The sequence below is a fragment of the Barbus barbus genome (genome assembly GCF_936440315.1).
Source record: "Barbus barbus genome assembly, chromosome: 30".
NCBI lineage: Eukaryota > Metazoa > Chordata > Actinopteri > Cypriniformes > Cyprinidae > Barbus > Barbus barbus.
In genome coordinates this window covers 3,888,219-3,904,494 of record NC_136758.1, presented here as the reverse complement: position 1 = coordinate 3,904,494, position 16,276 = coordinate 3,888,219, and the positions used below count along the sequence as shown (strand labels likewise).

The 16,276-nt window shown below is 38.8% G+C and overlaps 1 protein-coding gene across 9 annotated transcripts in view; it reads left to right on the top strand.

The window, feature by feature from the left end:
- Positions 1-16,276, top strand: part of LOC306850172 (ral GTPase-activating protein subunit alpha-2-like) — a 168,214-nt gene that overhangs the window by 129,508 nt on the left and 22,430 nt on the right. The window lies entirely within an intron of this gene.

Below are 16,276 nucleotides of genomic sequence, written 5' to 3'. Positions count from 1 at the left end.
TATATATCTCAGGCTCTCAAAGCATGACCGAAAATCGCTTTGGTTTCGTCCTGACTGTTCACACTGAAGTCACATTATGAAAAATCTTATGCATATCCGGTTTATTTCCAACATGTGAAAGCGTCCCAGAATGGAATGATCAGATTAACACTCTCATCCAAAAACAGATCTGCATCACACATCAGGGGGAAAAAACCCTGCAGTGTGAATGTAGTCCTCTTTCTTCTCTCTCTTACAGTCTGTCGCTCCCCGTCAGAACAATGACCTTGCCTCACAGTCTGAGAGATGTCTGTTTTTGTGCTGAGATGAAATCTTCTCTGGAGTTTTCTGCTTCACAATGGTCGGGGTCCCTGCAATCTTCCTGCTTGTTGTGCTTGGTGCTCCAGCGTAATTAGTTGAATATTTCTTCAAAGCGAGTCCTCGTGCTCCCTGCACAGGCTGATAAAAGCAGGTGTCTCTCTCTGGCCCTGCCGCAGAGATGGAGGGGCCTCCAGTGGGCTACACCATCACTCAGCTCTAATTGGATGGGTTTTGGTGAAATGACCACCAGCGCTTGGCATGGGGCACTGCAATCCACCCCTGTGCCCTGCGCTATCCCACACCCTTGCCTTCTATTGTCCGTGTATGCAGGTGAATGTGCAGAGCTAATCTATGGATCTCTATCCCGCCCGGTTCTGGGATTATGCTTTTCCAAAGGACTTAGCTTAGCTGAATGGAGAGTCCCCGCTCCTGCTGACACCTTTCACATTGCACATAATGTGTTGTGATTATTGATTCATCAGCTGCTGCGAGTTTGAAGTGGGTCATGCTGAAGCCCTGCGCAGAGAAACTTGGGATATATTACAAGATCAGTAAATGAAGAAAATGCATCTTTAGCTGATGCATGAGCCTTTTGTTCCTTCATGTTCTCACTCGTGTTGATATTGCTCATATTTCTCAGGAGCAGATTGGGCTCTCTTGAAGGGATTGTTCACACACAAATGAGAGTTCAGTCATTATTTACTCACCCCAGTGTTGTTCTAATGCCGTATGACCTTTCTTTTTCACACCACAAAAGGAGAGGAAAAGAAATGTCCATGTAATCTTGTCCATGTAATGACAGTGACAAGCCATGTCAAACTTAAATACACTAGACTCGAGCCAGCTGATTTTTTTTCTTTCTTTTTTTTTACATTTACATTATGACTAAAAATGTATTTTAATTTTATGTAATTCATTATTTGACAGGGACAATAGACAGTCAGAAAACTGCCCCAGAATTAGCTACAGAGCTAAATTTCATCTTCTGTCTCTGGGCAGGAAAATACAAAACAAATTATGTGACAAAAAAAACATCAGTATAATACCATTTACAGTAAAATCCCTCCAAAATTTAACAGATCAAAAAAATGATCCCTCTGGGACACAAAGCGCTATGTAACTTTCTGACACTTGCTTGTGATGGAGAAGAAAGCAAATCAAACATTATTTACACATTTCTAAACAGCCTTTTAGGTTTTTGTGTTTGCTATGATGTATATCAGATAACACTAAATACATGAATACAAAAATGAGAGGCAGTTCCAGATTCTTCCTCTGCTGTTCACTGTTCAGAAGATTCACAAAATGTGATTAAGCATACATTTCTTAACTGCTTTTTTCATATTATTGTCTAACTTAAAAATAAAGTTACAAATATTTTGTATTGAAAAAAGTGGCCTTATCTTTTCTTAAGGTTGTTCTAAAAATAAGAATTTTACATCTTAAAAAATAGTTGTAAATATTTTTTTTTAAATCAGGATAAACTCCAATTTAATAATGAAGTCTTAAATGATTGTAGTAATTAAAAGAGATAAAAGATTATTATAGTAATCTGAAGTGCTTTGAGCTGTGAGTTGATCAGCGAGTCTTCAGAAAGAACTGGACAGGACATATTCGCATGTAAAACCAAGTTTCTTTGTTTTTTTGTCGTTATGTTTATTTTGTATTTATGTCATCTTACCATGGTTTGTCTAACTACATTATGTCCTGTTCTGCAAACAAATTAAAAATAATAATAATAATAATAATAATAAAATATACAAAGGCTGTAGTTTCTTATCAAAAAAAGGTCTTAAAAAAATTTGAGAGCTTTATTTTTATTTTTTAATTGCGCTTGAATCCAGACACTGTTTGCGAGCACCACCAAGTCATGATTTAAAGTAACAGCAGCAGCTCTGGGTAGGAGACTAAGTGGTGAATCCAAACGTTTGGCTAGGTTTCTTCTCAGTGCGATGCAAAAGAGATTAGAACAGCTCTTGGTTAAAAGAACCTCAGATCGCACTGAAGGCATGCAAATGTTCCTGTCAGTCACTTAACAGCATTGGCAGCCGTTCATTCAAATGAAATAGTTTAGTGCATGAATTGTCACACCGAATGTTTGTCTGGGTGTGAACAGGGCTTCAGATGCTGTCCATGGTAATGGTGTATGCTTGCGCTGTGCTGTTTTTCCTAATTCAGCCAGCTTTGCGTTGACTTGCAAGATACAGGTCTACTGCTTCTATCAGCTGTCCATGTGCATGACATCCCGTATCATCATTGAGTTATGTAGAGTTGACAAGTGGCCAGCTGGTTTAACTCTTTTACCACTGAGCCCTTCCTTGGTCTAAGGTCAGTGTGTCATTGTCTCTTCACTCTCTTTCTGTCAGTCTCTGTGTGAAGTTAACATGCTTCAGTCCACGTGGGGTTTGCGATGGCAGACCAGTGGCCTTTAAGAAGTGAAGCTTATTCACTGACCTTCAGTCTCTGTGCTGCCTCCCCTGCTGAACAAGAATCAATGGAGTTACTCCCTCTCTCCTCCAGGCTCAGATCCATCTTTAGGCACCAATCAATAGCCATAATCTGTTCCTGGCCGCCGTCAGTCATGCACGATTCAGCTTTTAGCACCCGTGATGGATATTTGAGGGTGAGTTGAGGATGTTGTCTCATGTAGGCCGTAATACAGCGATTTAGAATGAGGATTATGAATGTGATTGTCTGGTTGTCATTGTGGCCATCCGTCCATATAGCACAGATCTGACTGTGTTCATATTAGTTGCTTATTAAATCACAAGATCCATGCGCTATATTGAAATGTCAGGGTCAGGGTCGAGCCTACTTCCTCTCAGTATTGTAATGCAGAGTCTGACATTTGACTGTCGACACTTTGCAGATTATTCTGGCTAAGAACCATTTAGTTAAACTGGAAGAGGCTGTCCCAGTGACCCCATTAACTGTTTTTGCATGATGTTTGAGGCCATGAAATTAATGATACTGCAAAAATAGACCAACATAATATAATAGTAGATAACAGCATTCAAATAATGGTGCAGCAGTTTCTCCAAATGGCTGTATGGAGAACACTGAAGAGTCCCCTCCCCTGTCTGCTTAAGTGGGTCTCCCAACTCGCCAGCTGTTACTGGAGGCCCTGACATCGTCCAGTGTGTTCAGATCACTGAGTTACGCCAACTCACTCTCCCACCCTGTCTCTCTGTGTCCTTCTCTTCTTGTCCAGACCTGCACACGTTCAGGACTGTGTTTTGAATAGCATTCTTCCATACTGCACTTGTTATTGCGTTCCATTTCTGATTTGATGGGTGATTTCTTGACTCATTATTTGACACTTCCAAATGGTAAATATGATATGTCGTGCTTTCCTCATTGCTCAGTTATTCAAGTTTCCTGACTATTCAATGTAGTGACGCTAGTAGTGGAGAAATGAAACAACTCAATACAAATGTTAATTTAAAAAGCAAAACAATAGTTTTCCAAGATTTCCAATTGAACATCATGTTCTAAATTAAACATGCAACGTGGAAAGGGATATATACATATTTTTCAGTTTATGGGACCTTTTGACTTTTGATAAGAACTGTGAATTACTTACAAAAAATGTGAATAACTACATAAAAGCCAAGTTATACCATCAGCATGCTGTCTTAACTAGTTAACCAGTTGTCTGAACAAAGAATTTTAAATTGAACAATATTGCTGAAATATTAAAGGCTTATGAGTTCCCTGCATTAATAAATTACATGCTTTATAATAGGATTATTGTTTTGACTTTTCTTGAACCTTTTTTTGTTGTTGTTCCTGTTGTTCTTGCTTTGTCATTATTGTTATATAGGCGATAGCATTTTTATTTGGCTCCTATGTTTAGGTTCAGTAATTTTACTCTAATGGCAATGTATAGGTCCTTTCTGTGCAATTAAAGTGAAATAACTGAACATAACTATAATGGTGGCACTTGGAGGTTTCTGAACTCTTCATATATATATATATATATATATATATATATATATATATATATATATATATATATATATATATAAAATGTATTGGCTTAATGAGACAATAGTTGAGTTTTTGAGACAATAGTTGAGTGAACCTAAAAGTCTGAATGGAGGTTTCTTTATTTCCCATCCACAGGCCTGTCAAGCCCAGCCATGAGTGGAAAGTCAGTTTTGCCCATATGGCATATGGCGTCTTACTGCTGCCTCTTTATATGAAATACTGAAGTATTCTCCCACCCAGCCACCCACCCTCTCTCTCTCTCTAACACTGAATGACTCATAGCATTACTCTTCTCTCTCTCTCTCTCTGCTGCTCGTGATGCCTGGAACAAAGAATAGTGACACACACACACACACACACACACAAATGCCCGTGGGGGATTTTCTCTTATGGTAAAGCCAGGACTTAAACACAGGTCAGTAAACAACTCCGTGACAGAACAACAAAATAGGACAAAAACAGGTGGCAGATGTAATAGGTGTGTGCATGAATCTCATGTACTTCATGTTTATCCAGCCTTGGCTCTGCCTGGGCTTTTTTTTCTGCACATCATCATCATGCTCGGAATCCTCAATAGCTTTTTTAATCAAATTTCCGCAGGGAGCAGGAAGACTCCTGGGTCATCGAGCCGTGTCGAATTCGATACCAGTACAGCATGCTACTGGGTCAAACTTCTTCATACTTTATCAACCTGAGATGAAATACGCACTTGATGATATTCCCCTTTTCCTTCTGTTTTGCTGCTCTCTAAGCACAATTTTAATGCTTGTAAAGAGGATGTGGGTATGGGAATTAATTTCTTTCTTAATTTTTGCAGTTTCTAAAGACAATTTTGTGGTGCTTGCTCATCCAAAACTAATTCTGAGTGCTTGGCGGGGTGTTCTGGACTCTTAAAAATAAAGGGGCTTTTTTTGGCTTCCCAAAGAACATTTTAGCGAAAAGTTCCAATACAAACGTTCCATGGTTGTTAAATGTTCTTCATGGAACCATAAATGGCAATTAAGAAACTTCATTTTTAAGAGTGAAGAAAGATTTTAGTTCCCCAAAGAACCTTTTTTCTTTTCGTTTTCTTAGTGAAGAACATTTTAAAAATCTAAACAACCTTTTTCCACCATAAATAATATTTTGTGGAATGGAGAGGTTCCAATCAAGATTTTTTATTTTTTTACATTATACTACTTTACATCAAAATTGTATTCATACGCTATAGGAATAGCAATGGTTGCTTTAGTAAGGACAGTATATCATTTAAAAATGAGCTTAGTTGTAGCAGCTACTGGGTGTTTGTTTCTCGGACAGAGAAACGTCACAGAACGTCTGCACCAGTGCGATTGAATTTGACAATCTACATTTAAACTTGAACCTCCGTCTCCTCCCACACAAAATGAAAAAAAAAAAATCACTAGCACTCCATTAGGCATTCATGCTTGACATCTGTCTATGTTCTGCCACTATTGTGAATGGAGGAGCCATTGCCAGATCAGGGTGGGATCCCCCAGCGTGTGTGTGTGTGTGTGTGTGTGAGGTAGAGTTACGCAGAGCTTGCTCCTTTATTAATGCTCCCTCAGGAGTGACGTTACTAAAGCGCCTGTAAGCGTGAGAGCGGCTCCTGTTGGCACCTGCCAGCTTGTGTTTTTGCATTCTGCCATAGTGTTTTCTGCTGTGTTGTTGTTTATTTTGTGCACATGGGAGACAACCGTATTAAATGTGAAACAATGGGGAAACGATTGCCTCCAAGCAAGGGTGTAGATTTGATTTTAACATCAAATGCTCTACAAACACATCGTGTTTTCATGTACCCAGTGAAATTGTCTGTTCTTGTTTAGATGGAATATTTATATAATTACCTGTCTGTCCCCTACTCACTTGACATTGATGGTTGTACCACTCTTGTAGTAAAAAAAAAAAATATATATATATATATATATAAAAAATATAAATATATATATATTTTTTTTTTTTGTTTGTTTTTTTACTATTAATAATTATATATATATATATATTTGTATTATATTTTAAAAGAAATTAATACTTTTACTCAGCAAGGATTCATGAAATTGATCAAAAGTGGCAATACGGTTACAGATTATTTCCTTATTAATTAAATACTGTTCTTTTGAACTTTATGATTATTAAAGAATTGTGAGAAAAAAAAAAGTATCAAGGTTTTTCAACGTTAATAATAATACGTGTTTCTTGAGAAACAAATCAGCATATTAGAATGCATATTAATTAATTAAATTAAATGTATATTTCTGAAGGATCATGTGACAATGAAGACTGGAGTAACGATGCTGAAAATTCAGCTTTGATGACAGAAATAAAATATATTCAAAGAGAAGACATAAATTTGAATATTTTTGCAATATTTGCCGTTTTTACTGTCTTTTTGATCAAATAAATAGACTTACTGATCACAAACTTTTGAATGATAGTGTACATACATTTCTCTCATGCTTAACTGCAACTTGATTTCAAATATAATGTAAATGTTAGACTCGAAGAGCTTACGTTCTTGAGCCAGAGACACTCAGCCAGTGTAGATATTGGTTGACCTGTATTCGGTCACTAGAAATTTTGGTCTGGTAAGTTTGTCGCACATGACCCTCCCGTCCATACCCAAGGAAAAATCTCTAAACGGACATGAAGTGCTGTAGCTGAGCATAGTTCCTGCCTCTGTTTCTTTTTATCTCCGTCTCTCGCTCATCCTGTTGTTGGTCCGCCGAGCAAGGATGGACGTTTCGGAGCCGTGCTAATTGTGATTGATGGCGGAGGAGGGGAGGACGAGTGTTAAACCTGCTCGTCTTCTCAGAGTAATTAGCATCCAGCTAGCGGTTCCATCTGTCTGCCCAAGCCCTGTTTAATTAATGAACTTTCTTCTCCTCCCTCCTCAGGCTGCCAACTCTGGGAGAAAGCTGTTAGCCCGCTCAGCTTATCCAAATGGATGTCGCTCCGCTTTTTGTTTGTCGCCCGTGTGCACAATGAACGCGTTCGCATTGATGAGCCGTGTGTGGGTTTTGTCTCTAGCGCTTTGTCTATAGTCTTGTAAAGGGAGTGATAATGAGCAATTCTGGCAAGCTTGGGCACTTAAGTGTGGGAGTATTTGAATGTACGAGAGCGCGTGTTTCCAGAGCACTGTTGCTTTTGTTTTGTTTGTGTTTTGTTTCTCGCTCATTAGAATGAGATTGCCTGCGGCAGCGGAGGTATTCTTCGCACGATGGTCTTTCTCAAAAGATCTCTGGCGTCTCGAGGCTCGTGCGTGCCAGGATGTATACGCGTTTGTTTGCGGGAGAGGGCTTGCGTGTCTTTGTGTTTGCGTCTTCACGCATGCCTGATTCTCCTCTCGCTAATCGTCACAGTTGTTCAGTGGCGGCCCTCGTTAAAGCTCATCTCTCATTCGGGAGGTTTCTTTGTCTGAGGCCGCTGCTGATAAGAATACTGCCTCTAGGGCTCTTGTGATACTGAAATCCTCCAATGGTGAGAGAGTCTTCGATCGGTGAATATCAGCAGTGCTCTGATTGCCTTTCAATCTCCCGGAGCTCTCCGGGCCTGAATGAAGTCTGCTTATCCTCTCTTATGCCACACATATCCAATTCTTCCCTAAATGTCACTCAAATGTCAGCCACCATATAAGCCGCCGACTATACTGTACGTCCCGTGATACGTTTTTTCTTTGTTGTTTTTGTAAATCAGCATTGACTCTAATTTAAAAATAATAGCACACTACAACAGATAAAGTATAGGTGTATAAAGGGCAATTTTTTTTCATAAATGAGAAATGACTTCTCATGAGGAATATTCTTGGGTATTGAGTATGAGCACAGGAAAAGTATTTAACCCTATAAAGTCAACTTTATCATATTTTATACACAAATTTCTAAGGCCTCTAAATGATCGACGCGATCAAAACTTTTTTTTGCTGTGAAATCTTTCGACATTTTTATAAATGAACTGTTATTGTTAGTATTCAAAATGAACACTCACTGGACTGAAACAGCTTTGTTTTACTTGATTATGCAGATGTCCTTTTTTTTAAGAAAAGTCTTAAATATGATCATCAGGATTTTCAGGAGCGTTTATTTGTTAATCGCTCAATCATATTGCTTTGCATTATATGTTTTGATCATAAAGATTAGATATATTATTGGAGATATAGAGTGACTGATATTTATATCATTTTATTTATCTGCTATACTGTTATAACGATCTCATCATTAACATACAAGCTATCAGAATTTCATCTTACTTTTTGGCCATATAAATATCAGCACCTTCTTTTTTTCCTTCTTGAGTATGAACTCCACATTCTTACTGTCATAATAAATGAGCCAAAAATATTGATGCATCAAATATGATACTCAACCAAAAATGCATTTTTTACATTTAATATAAAGTTTCAATGAACTGTTCAATTTCATCAAATTCTATATTGTATATCAATATTTGACTGTTATTTCATATGTCAGTCTTTACAGGGTTAAGGTAATACTCTGTCCATAGAAACATAGCAGAGGAGCAGAGAGCACCACAAATAAAGTGTCTGGTAGGCCCTGTTAAAAATGGCTCGCTTCATGTGCACTTTCTTTTTAATTCTCGAGGACTTTCTTACAGTGGCCATTGCGTGCACAAGTCCACGAGGCCATAGGGTGTGCCATACATCATTTTATCTTTCAGAAGGGTGCTCGTGAGCGCCCCCTTTGCGGCTGCTATGCGCCCTCGATGCACACTTCTGCAGACTTCTACCTGGTAGTCAAAGCGACATTACGTCACGAAAGATTGGACTCAGAGGAAGACAGCGAGGGTTTACGGTGCCATTTGGGACTGGGCCTTGAAGATGCACTCAGTAGTTGTTTAGCTAGCATTAGCATTGCTGTTCCTTGTGATGCTGCACTGCCATCTATCAACATGGAGCAGCATGAACTTCTTTTTAATAATAAGTATGTTCTATTATATAATTTTCACTATGCTATTAGCATATCTACAGAGGCGGCAGCCAATGAGCTTGAGGATTCTCTCTGACGTTTAGTGAAACGTCGTTCCAACACGGAGAAATATACTGAGGGGGCAACCTGCAGCATGCATAAGTAAAGCACTTTTTTGCAAGTTTTGCAAGCTGCAAATGGTTGCGTAGATTTCAAATTTGATCATAAACAGTAGTTTTTTCTGAGTGCGGTTATTTGACTGCGCATCCGGTCCACAGAGGGCTGCTTCTTTAAAGACTACAGCGCTCTCGGTCTCCAGTGCCCCACTGGCGGATATCTTTAAAGAGGAATTAGTTGATTATTTATAAGTTGGCCATTTAATACCACTTTAAACAGTTCAAAGGCAGAGACGGCTCCTCCACACGCTGCCTGTGATTGTTCTGAGCTAAAGGATGTCCTTGTGTCTCTCCATTTGCATGTTCACACAAAACGGAGTCTCTGCGAAGAGGATGGGCAAATAAACAAAACAACAGCAAAAACCACAGAGCGACATAAAAGTGTGCATCCTGCTTTTTTCCAGTCTGGCTTTGATGTGGAAATGGAGGTTCTTTACATTGTGAAGTAGAAGAGTGCAGTTTGCTTGGTGAAGGGCTAAGCTCTGCTAATGTTCCTCCATCTGAACCTTACGCCGGATGCCTGTAATAATGCCGTAATGTTCCCTGTGATTCCTGTTAATTTGCTTGTTTAGGAAATTCTCATTGTAAGGTAGTGCCTCAACCAGACACCTTTTCACTTTTGAGCGCCTGTTTGGAGCTTCATTACGTGTCTGTGATTGGTTTTATTTTTGCTGCTCCTTTTGATTGCCAGACAATCCAGTGTGTTGCTGAAATGGAAGCACTTAGCATTTCATTGTGATTTGCACGTCTTGGTTTCAAACGCTTCATACAGCCTTTTAATTACTGTGGCAGAGCCACTACAGATCTATAGCTGTTGTCATGTATATGAGTCTTATTCACGGTTGGTGCGCAAAGCTGTGAAGTGAGGATGAGAATGACCGGAAAGTGTTTATAGCTCCTCCTCCACACCAGCCCATAGGTTTTGTCTTGATCTCCCAGAAGTATAATGACAAAAATATTTAAAGTGAAACTGAAACTAGCGGCGTGGTTGCTGTAAAATGCACAATACAAACTCGCTTGCATTTCTCATTTATCACCAATGTGTGCGCTTTGTACTTGACCTTAACTGCTTTATATAAGTCAGCTTGGAATATAAATCGCAGAACATTTCGGATGATAAAAAACGTCATTTATAATCCGGAAAATACAGTACTATATCCATTTTCATATAAATGTGTGGAAAACAAAAGAAGAAAGCATAATCTTTGCAAGATAAAATGTTAAATTATTTCAATGTTTTTCCCACTAAATTATAGTGCCCCTGAGCAGGAGAATAACACTAGCATTTGTTCTCTTACACTGGAAAATCTACAGAGCATTTTAAATATTTTTAAAACGGTACCCATGCAATTTTTTTAAAATAAACACTTTCACATTTTTAAAACGATTAACTATTAACATTGTGCCAGTTTTGTGCACTGTGTATATTTTGACTTTTTATTTTGTATTTGAGCTGTGCGGCTTGGACGCGGCATCTGTCAAAAATAGACTAGGGGACTATCTTTAGCGAAGCAGCGTGGAGAGCCGCTTCTGGGATGCTTCTGAAACATGCTATGGTGCAGCTGGTGTGAACCCAAGCATTGACTAGAGTGGCCACGATCGGCTCCGGTGCCCGTGCCGGAGCCGTGACGCACCGCAAATCAGGGGTTATATACCGCACTACATGCTACAGCGCCATCTATTGGATTATACTAATATTGCATCAAATTAGCCATTTTGGACCAACTGCCTCAAGGGCCGGTTGAAAACTCCGGCGGGCCGTAGTTTGCCCACCTCTGCACTAGAATAATGATGCTGAAAATTCAGCTTTGCATCACAGTAATGATTTTTTTTTTTTTTTTATATATATAAATTCAAACTGTCATTTTAAATTATAAAAATATTTCACAATATTACTATTTTACTGCATTTTTGATCAAATAAGTGCTGCCTTAGTGAGCAAAATCTTAATTATTACAAAATCTTGACAGTTTTGTTATTGAGTTATTATTATAAGTGTCACGATTCAAAACTTTGCATCACCGTAACATGGTTCATGATTTTTAATCCCTGAAAGATATTGTGCTGTGTTCATTAATTTTAATAAAACACAAATATAATTGAATGTACACCGAAGCTAAAAATCTGCTGATTTAGATGAAGTGCTGCTTGATTATTTGAACTCATTATTATGTAAACAAACATAAAAGGATCTCAGGATCAATGTAATAAAATATAGATAGGTTTGCATTGCCACAACACTGTAATTGTGCAGGAAAGGAGCCCAGTTTTTTGTAGGAATGAAGTGGCACAACATACAGCAGCTCCAGCAGTACATCCATAAGATGTATTTACATTTTAAAGACAGCCTGTATGCTTTCTGATGACAAGTAACATTCCCAGATTGTGTGTTTGAGCTCTCTTTATGTGGGTGTTGGGAGAGCACATTGTTTGGTCAGCCCATTTAAAGAGCCAGTGTCTGTGGCTAAGTGAATGGGATTTGTGCAAGCACACTGGGCCAATGCGGGCCCTTTATTAACCCTGGAGTCACTAGCTAATGTCATTGAAGGAGGACCACCTGGTGTGGAGGACACTGTACAGTCAGCTGCTGCTGAAAGCCACTGAATGCCTTGGACCAGGTGCCGGCTTCCACATCCTGCTTAATTGTTGCCTCGTAACAGTGCGCTTGACTGCACGGAGCGCCTGCAGGCAGATATTACAAAAAAAAAAAAAGTGAAAAGAGAAAATGGGAGAAAGAGTTGCTAAACCAGTCTATTAAAAACCAAAAGTGATCAAAAAAACAACAGTGATTTCATAGTGATACTAATTCCAGGGGTATTATTGTTAACTAAAACCATAAGTTTTCTACTCGAAATAAACTAGCTGAGACACAAAATTAATTAAAAGCTTAAAACTTACTTTATTTCAGCTAGTTGCCAAAGCAATATTTCTCATTTTCATTTAGTTGATTTAATGTACTAAAATAATTACAACTACAACTGAAATAAAATGAATAAAACTAGCATGCTTATTTAAAGTTTTTAAAATCAAATGAATAAATTACAAATAAACAATTCCATGTAGCAGTTTCGAGCATTCATCAGTACATCACAATTTTTTCTCCAAGAATTTATTACAGTAAACTGCATTTTGTAAACAATTTTCAAACAAATAGAACCAACAAAACAAACTGAACAAAGAAAAATTCATTAAACTGTGTCTTTCAAATATTCAGAAATACTCAAGCATTCTGAAATTAAAACTATTAAAACCATTTATATTGTTTTATTTTACTAAAAGAACAGAAAGCTGGTCAACTCCACATATTGGACATGTCACACATCAGGAATGTGCAGAATTACATATTTTCAAGCTACACGTTTTTATGGACTAATTATGGATTTCCCGAATTACTAATGAATCGTGAGAGAGTTATGTGTAGTTACTGTAGGCTGGTTTCATGTTACTGATGTTACTGTACCCTGATCAGACACATTTCTTAGGGTGCATTTTCATAGCAAAGACTATGTTTAACGTAATACACCGTCCTCAACACGACGCTGGGTTAGTCCGCATGACCTATCTCTATCACACACACGTCGCAGTGTCATGGTCTTCATTTGTGGCCATTAAAACACTTAACTATGTAATTCATCTTTGACTGTCATTGGTCAAATTGTATTGGTTGCATGTTCCTAATAAACAGCGTGTGGTAAAGGCATGATTTAAAGCTGAGACCACTGATACTGTAGAAAGACTGATATAACCTTTTTTTTACTGAAACTAGAAGTAGATTTTGGTCCTTGTCAGATTTTGCAGCATTGTTCAACAGCTTTATTCATACCTTACAAGAGGATCACAGATTCTCTCTTCCAATCCACGTCCATTCAGATCGGCATGTTTAGCTGATTATTCAGCACCCAATGCATATTCGCGTGTGAATTAATCTCATTGTCTCGGTGAGGAGGGCTTTATAAATGCTGGAGCTTTTTATCAAAAAGAGCCCTGTGTCTGATACAAAAGAGCTCTTCAAAGAACCTGCACTGCCCACCTCTGACTTGAGATGCGTCTGCCTTGATGGCTCCATCTTATTATATCTTCTTTTAAAAAGTGCTGCTGTTGCCAATTGCCTTTTATAGTAGCGGTTTGTTTGCTTGATTATTTCCCTCATTGCTTGTCACATTAAAGCCTTTACCAGTCTGTGACTCAAAGAGTAAAAAAGCTCCGTCTGATTGGACATCTGACAATCTGAATTTTATCAGGAAAATGATTACTAAAGCTTGCAATCGATTTGCATGATTTCAATGGTTTGTCACAAGTAGTGACTATGCTCTACATTTCACTGCCGTTGCCATTTACTGACCAGTGACCAATTTCAGAGAGACGCAGTTTTTGTTCCCACTTCCTGGCTCTTTCCACAGCGTCAGAATTTACTTAAAGTACCCCTGTTATGGATTTTTTAAAATGAGCTTTCATGCAGTGTGTAACACAGCTCTAAGTGAATGAAAACATCCTGCAAAGTTTTAAATCTGAAAGTGCGCCGTGTATAAAGTTATTGTCTCTCAAAAGAAAGAGTCGACTCTGAATCATTTAAACTAGTTATTTTTCAAACGAATCCCAAGTCGTTTCATGTCGACGTCAACATGAAACATTAGCATATGGTCCGCCCATTTGTAATAAGGTCAAAATAAATGCATATAAGACAATGAAAGTATTTTTTGACCATGCATGCATGTCAACCTGTTGTTTGGGACTCCCAAAACCAAAATATGAACCTTTCATTGCCCGTAATAGGGGCACTTTAAGCATTCCTATCTCAGAAATGGTGCATTAAAGCTTTTAGAGTGTTTATGTCGGACTGGAAAACTGCTGAGTCACATACATCTCACCTTACTCAACAGCTCCCCTGAGATCTATAATATGAGTGCCACCTCTATCACCGTGGTGGATCTTTCAGTTTTCTGTGACCTGTTGACCTCTCTGCATTCTCCCTGTATGCCGACAAGCCCTTTCCTTTGACCCCTAGATCGGATCGATACTTGGAGCGCCGTAGGCAGAGGAGCCTTTGTGTGTCACGCTCAGGTAGCGCAGAGAAACCGTAGACGTTTGATTTAGAGCCGTGGTAAATCTGTGCTCAGACTCGGCCTGCCTGGCAGCTCTATGTGGGAATCTGCATGGGCAGTGATGTCACGCTCGTAATTCTGCGTTGCTGCGTCTCGTCCTGAGATGGATGCTGGAGAGGTGAGATGTGGAGGGTGTGAACGTCCCCCTGGAGGTTCAATTAACCTGTCTTAACTCCCCTTCCTGTCCCCTCAGCTCTGGGCTCTGGGCTTAATTAGCCTCTCGTTAAAGTGGAAGATGCACACACACACACACATATTCAGAAGCTGATATTACTGACTGAAAGACAAGAGGGACGCTTTCTGATGCCTCCCAACCCTTGTTTGTTGTAGTTTGTCATCTCTCTCTATCTCTAGCTCGCTCTGGCGCTCTTGATCAGTAATCATCGTCTCTTTCTGAGAACAAGCTGACTAATGAGACGCCAGGGCCTTGAGCTAATGACAAGCACATCAGCAGCATTGTTTCACTCGTCCCTGCGGAGTTCTCCCTCTCTTTCCCTCCCCCATCCATCCCATAATCACCTCACACCTCCTCTGGGCTTTTCCACCGAGACGTGCTTCACGCCTCCGTCCAGCACCGTGACAACAGGTACCCTTACAGCGGTGCCACAGAAAGCCACCAATCAACACTTGCTGTCCCATGGGCACTGGAGCTGACGGTAACTGGCATCGAGTCTATTTGTGATGAAAGACTCTCTCTCAATTTATCGGTACATCTCTCGCTGCTAGCTTTTCTCAGATGTGCTTTTCGACACACTTCCCATTCCCAGCCCACATAAATGGTTCATTAGTTACAGAAGTGATGCTTCACTTCTTTCATTGGTGGAGCATTTAGTGTCTGTTTTGAGTTAACATTTAGGGCTGAGTAGACTTCTGTAAATGCTGCATGTATTACAAGTCATGCATTTCCAGTGTAGAGTAGTGCGGGAGCTGCACGTATGTGTATGTGGGTTTTTTCGTGTTTCTTCGTGTTTCGTATCCGATCTTCCATTGCAGTGAAACATTAGAATTTTTGCGGCTAGGCCATATGTAACCATCTGATAGGAATTGATGTAGTCTAATCAAAACTATGAAGTGCCAATTTTTTGCACTACATTGTTCTTTAAACATTTTTTTCATCATATTTCTGATTTTTTTTTTATTATTACTATTAACCTACCATGTTTTTTTTTTCTTTTAGATTTTTCAGGTCATTTGTGTAGATATATTCATAGTTAGCATTCATCATTATTCATAGTGAATAAACAGAGGGTAACAGTGCTTCACAACCAGTTTGAAAGTTCTGTGCAACTGCCACTAGGGGTAAAATGCAATAAATATCAGAGATGGTGAAACCAAAAGTGTACTTTTTTTTTGTTCAACGTTGGAAAAACTTCTATAGCAGTGAATGGGAGACTACCACAAATATATATTTTTGCATTCCCATTTGCTCAAAAAGCAAAAGAAAAACTCCACGATAGTGTTTTCTCGACATTCCAAACAAGGAAAAAAATAGAGAGGGACTGATAACGGCAATGAGAAAAGAGATGTCAAATTGGCGCTGTATTAGAAACTACTTTTTTTTAGTTGATGCACAGGTAATATAATACAAATGATAGTGTTATAAATGTACATATATAAAATGAAAATGTAAAAAAAAAAAAAACTTTGGAGGCTTTATGATGCTAAAGACCATTGAAACGAGCCACCACAGTCTTATGAAAAGGGTCCATGCAAACAGGTATATGTATAAATAAATGTGGTCGTCAGATAACAGATTTTCTCACACTGTATGCTCAGATTGCACAAT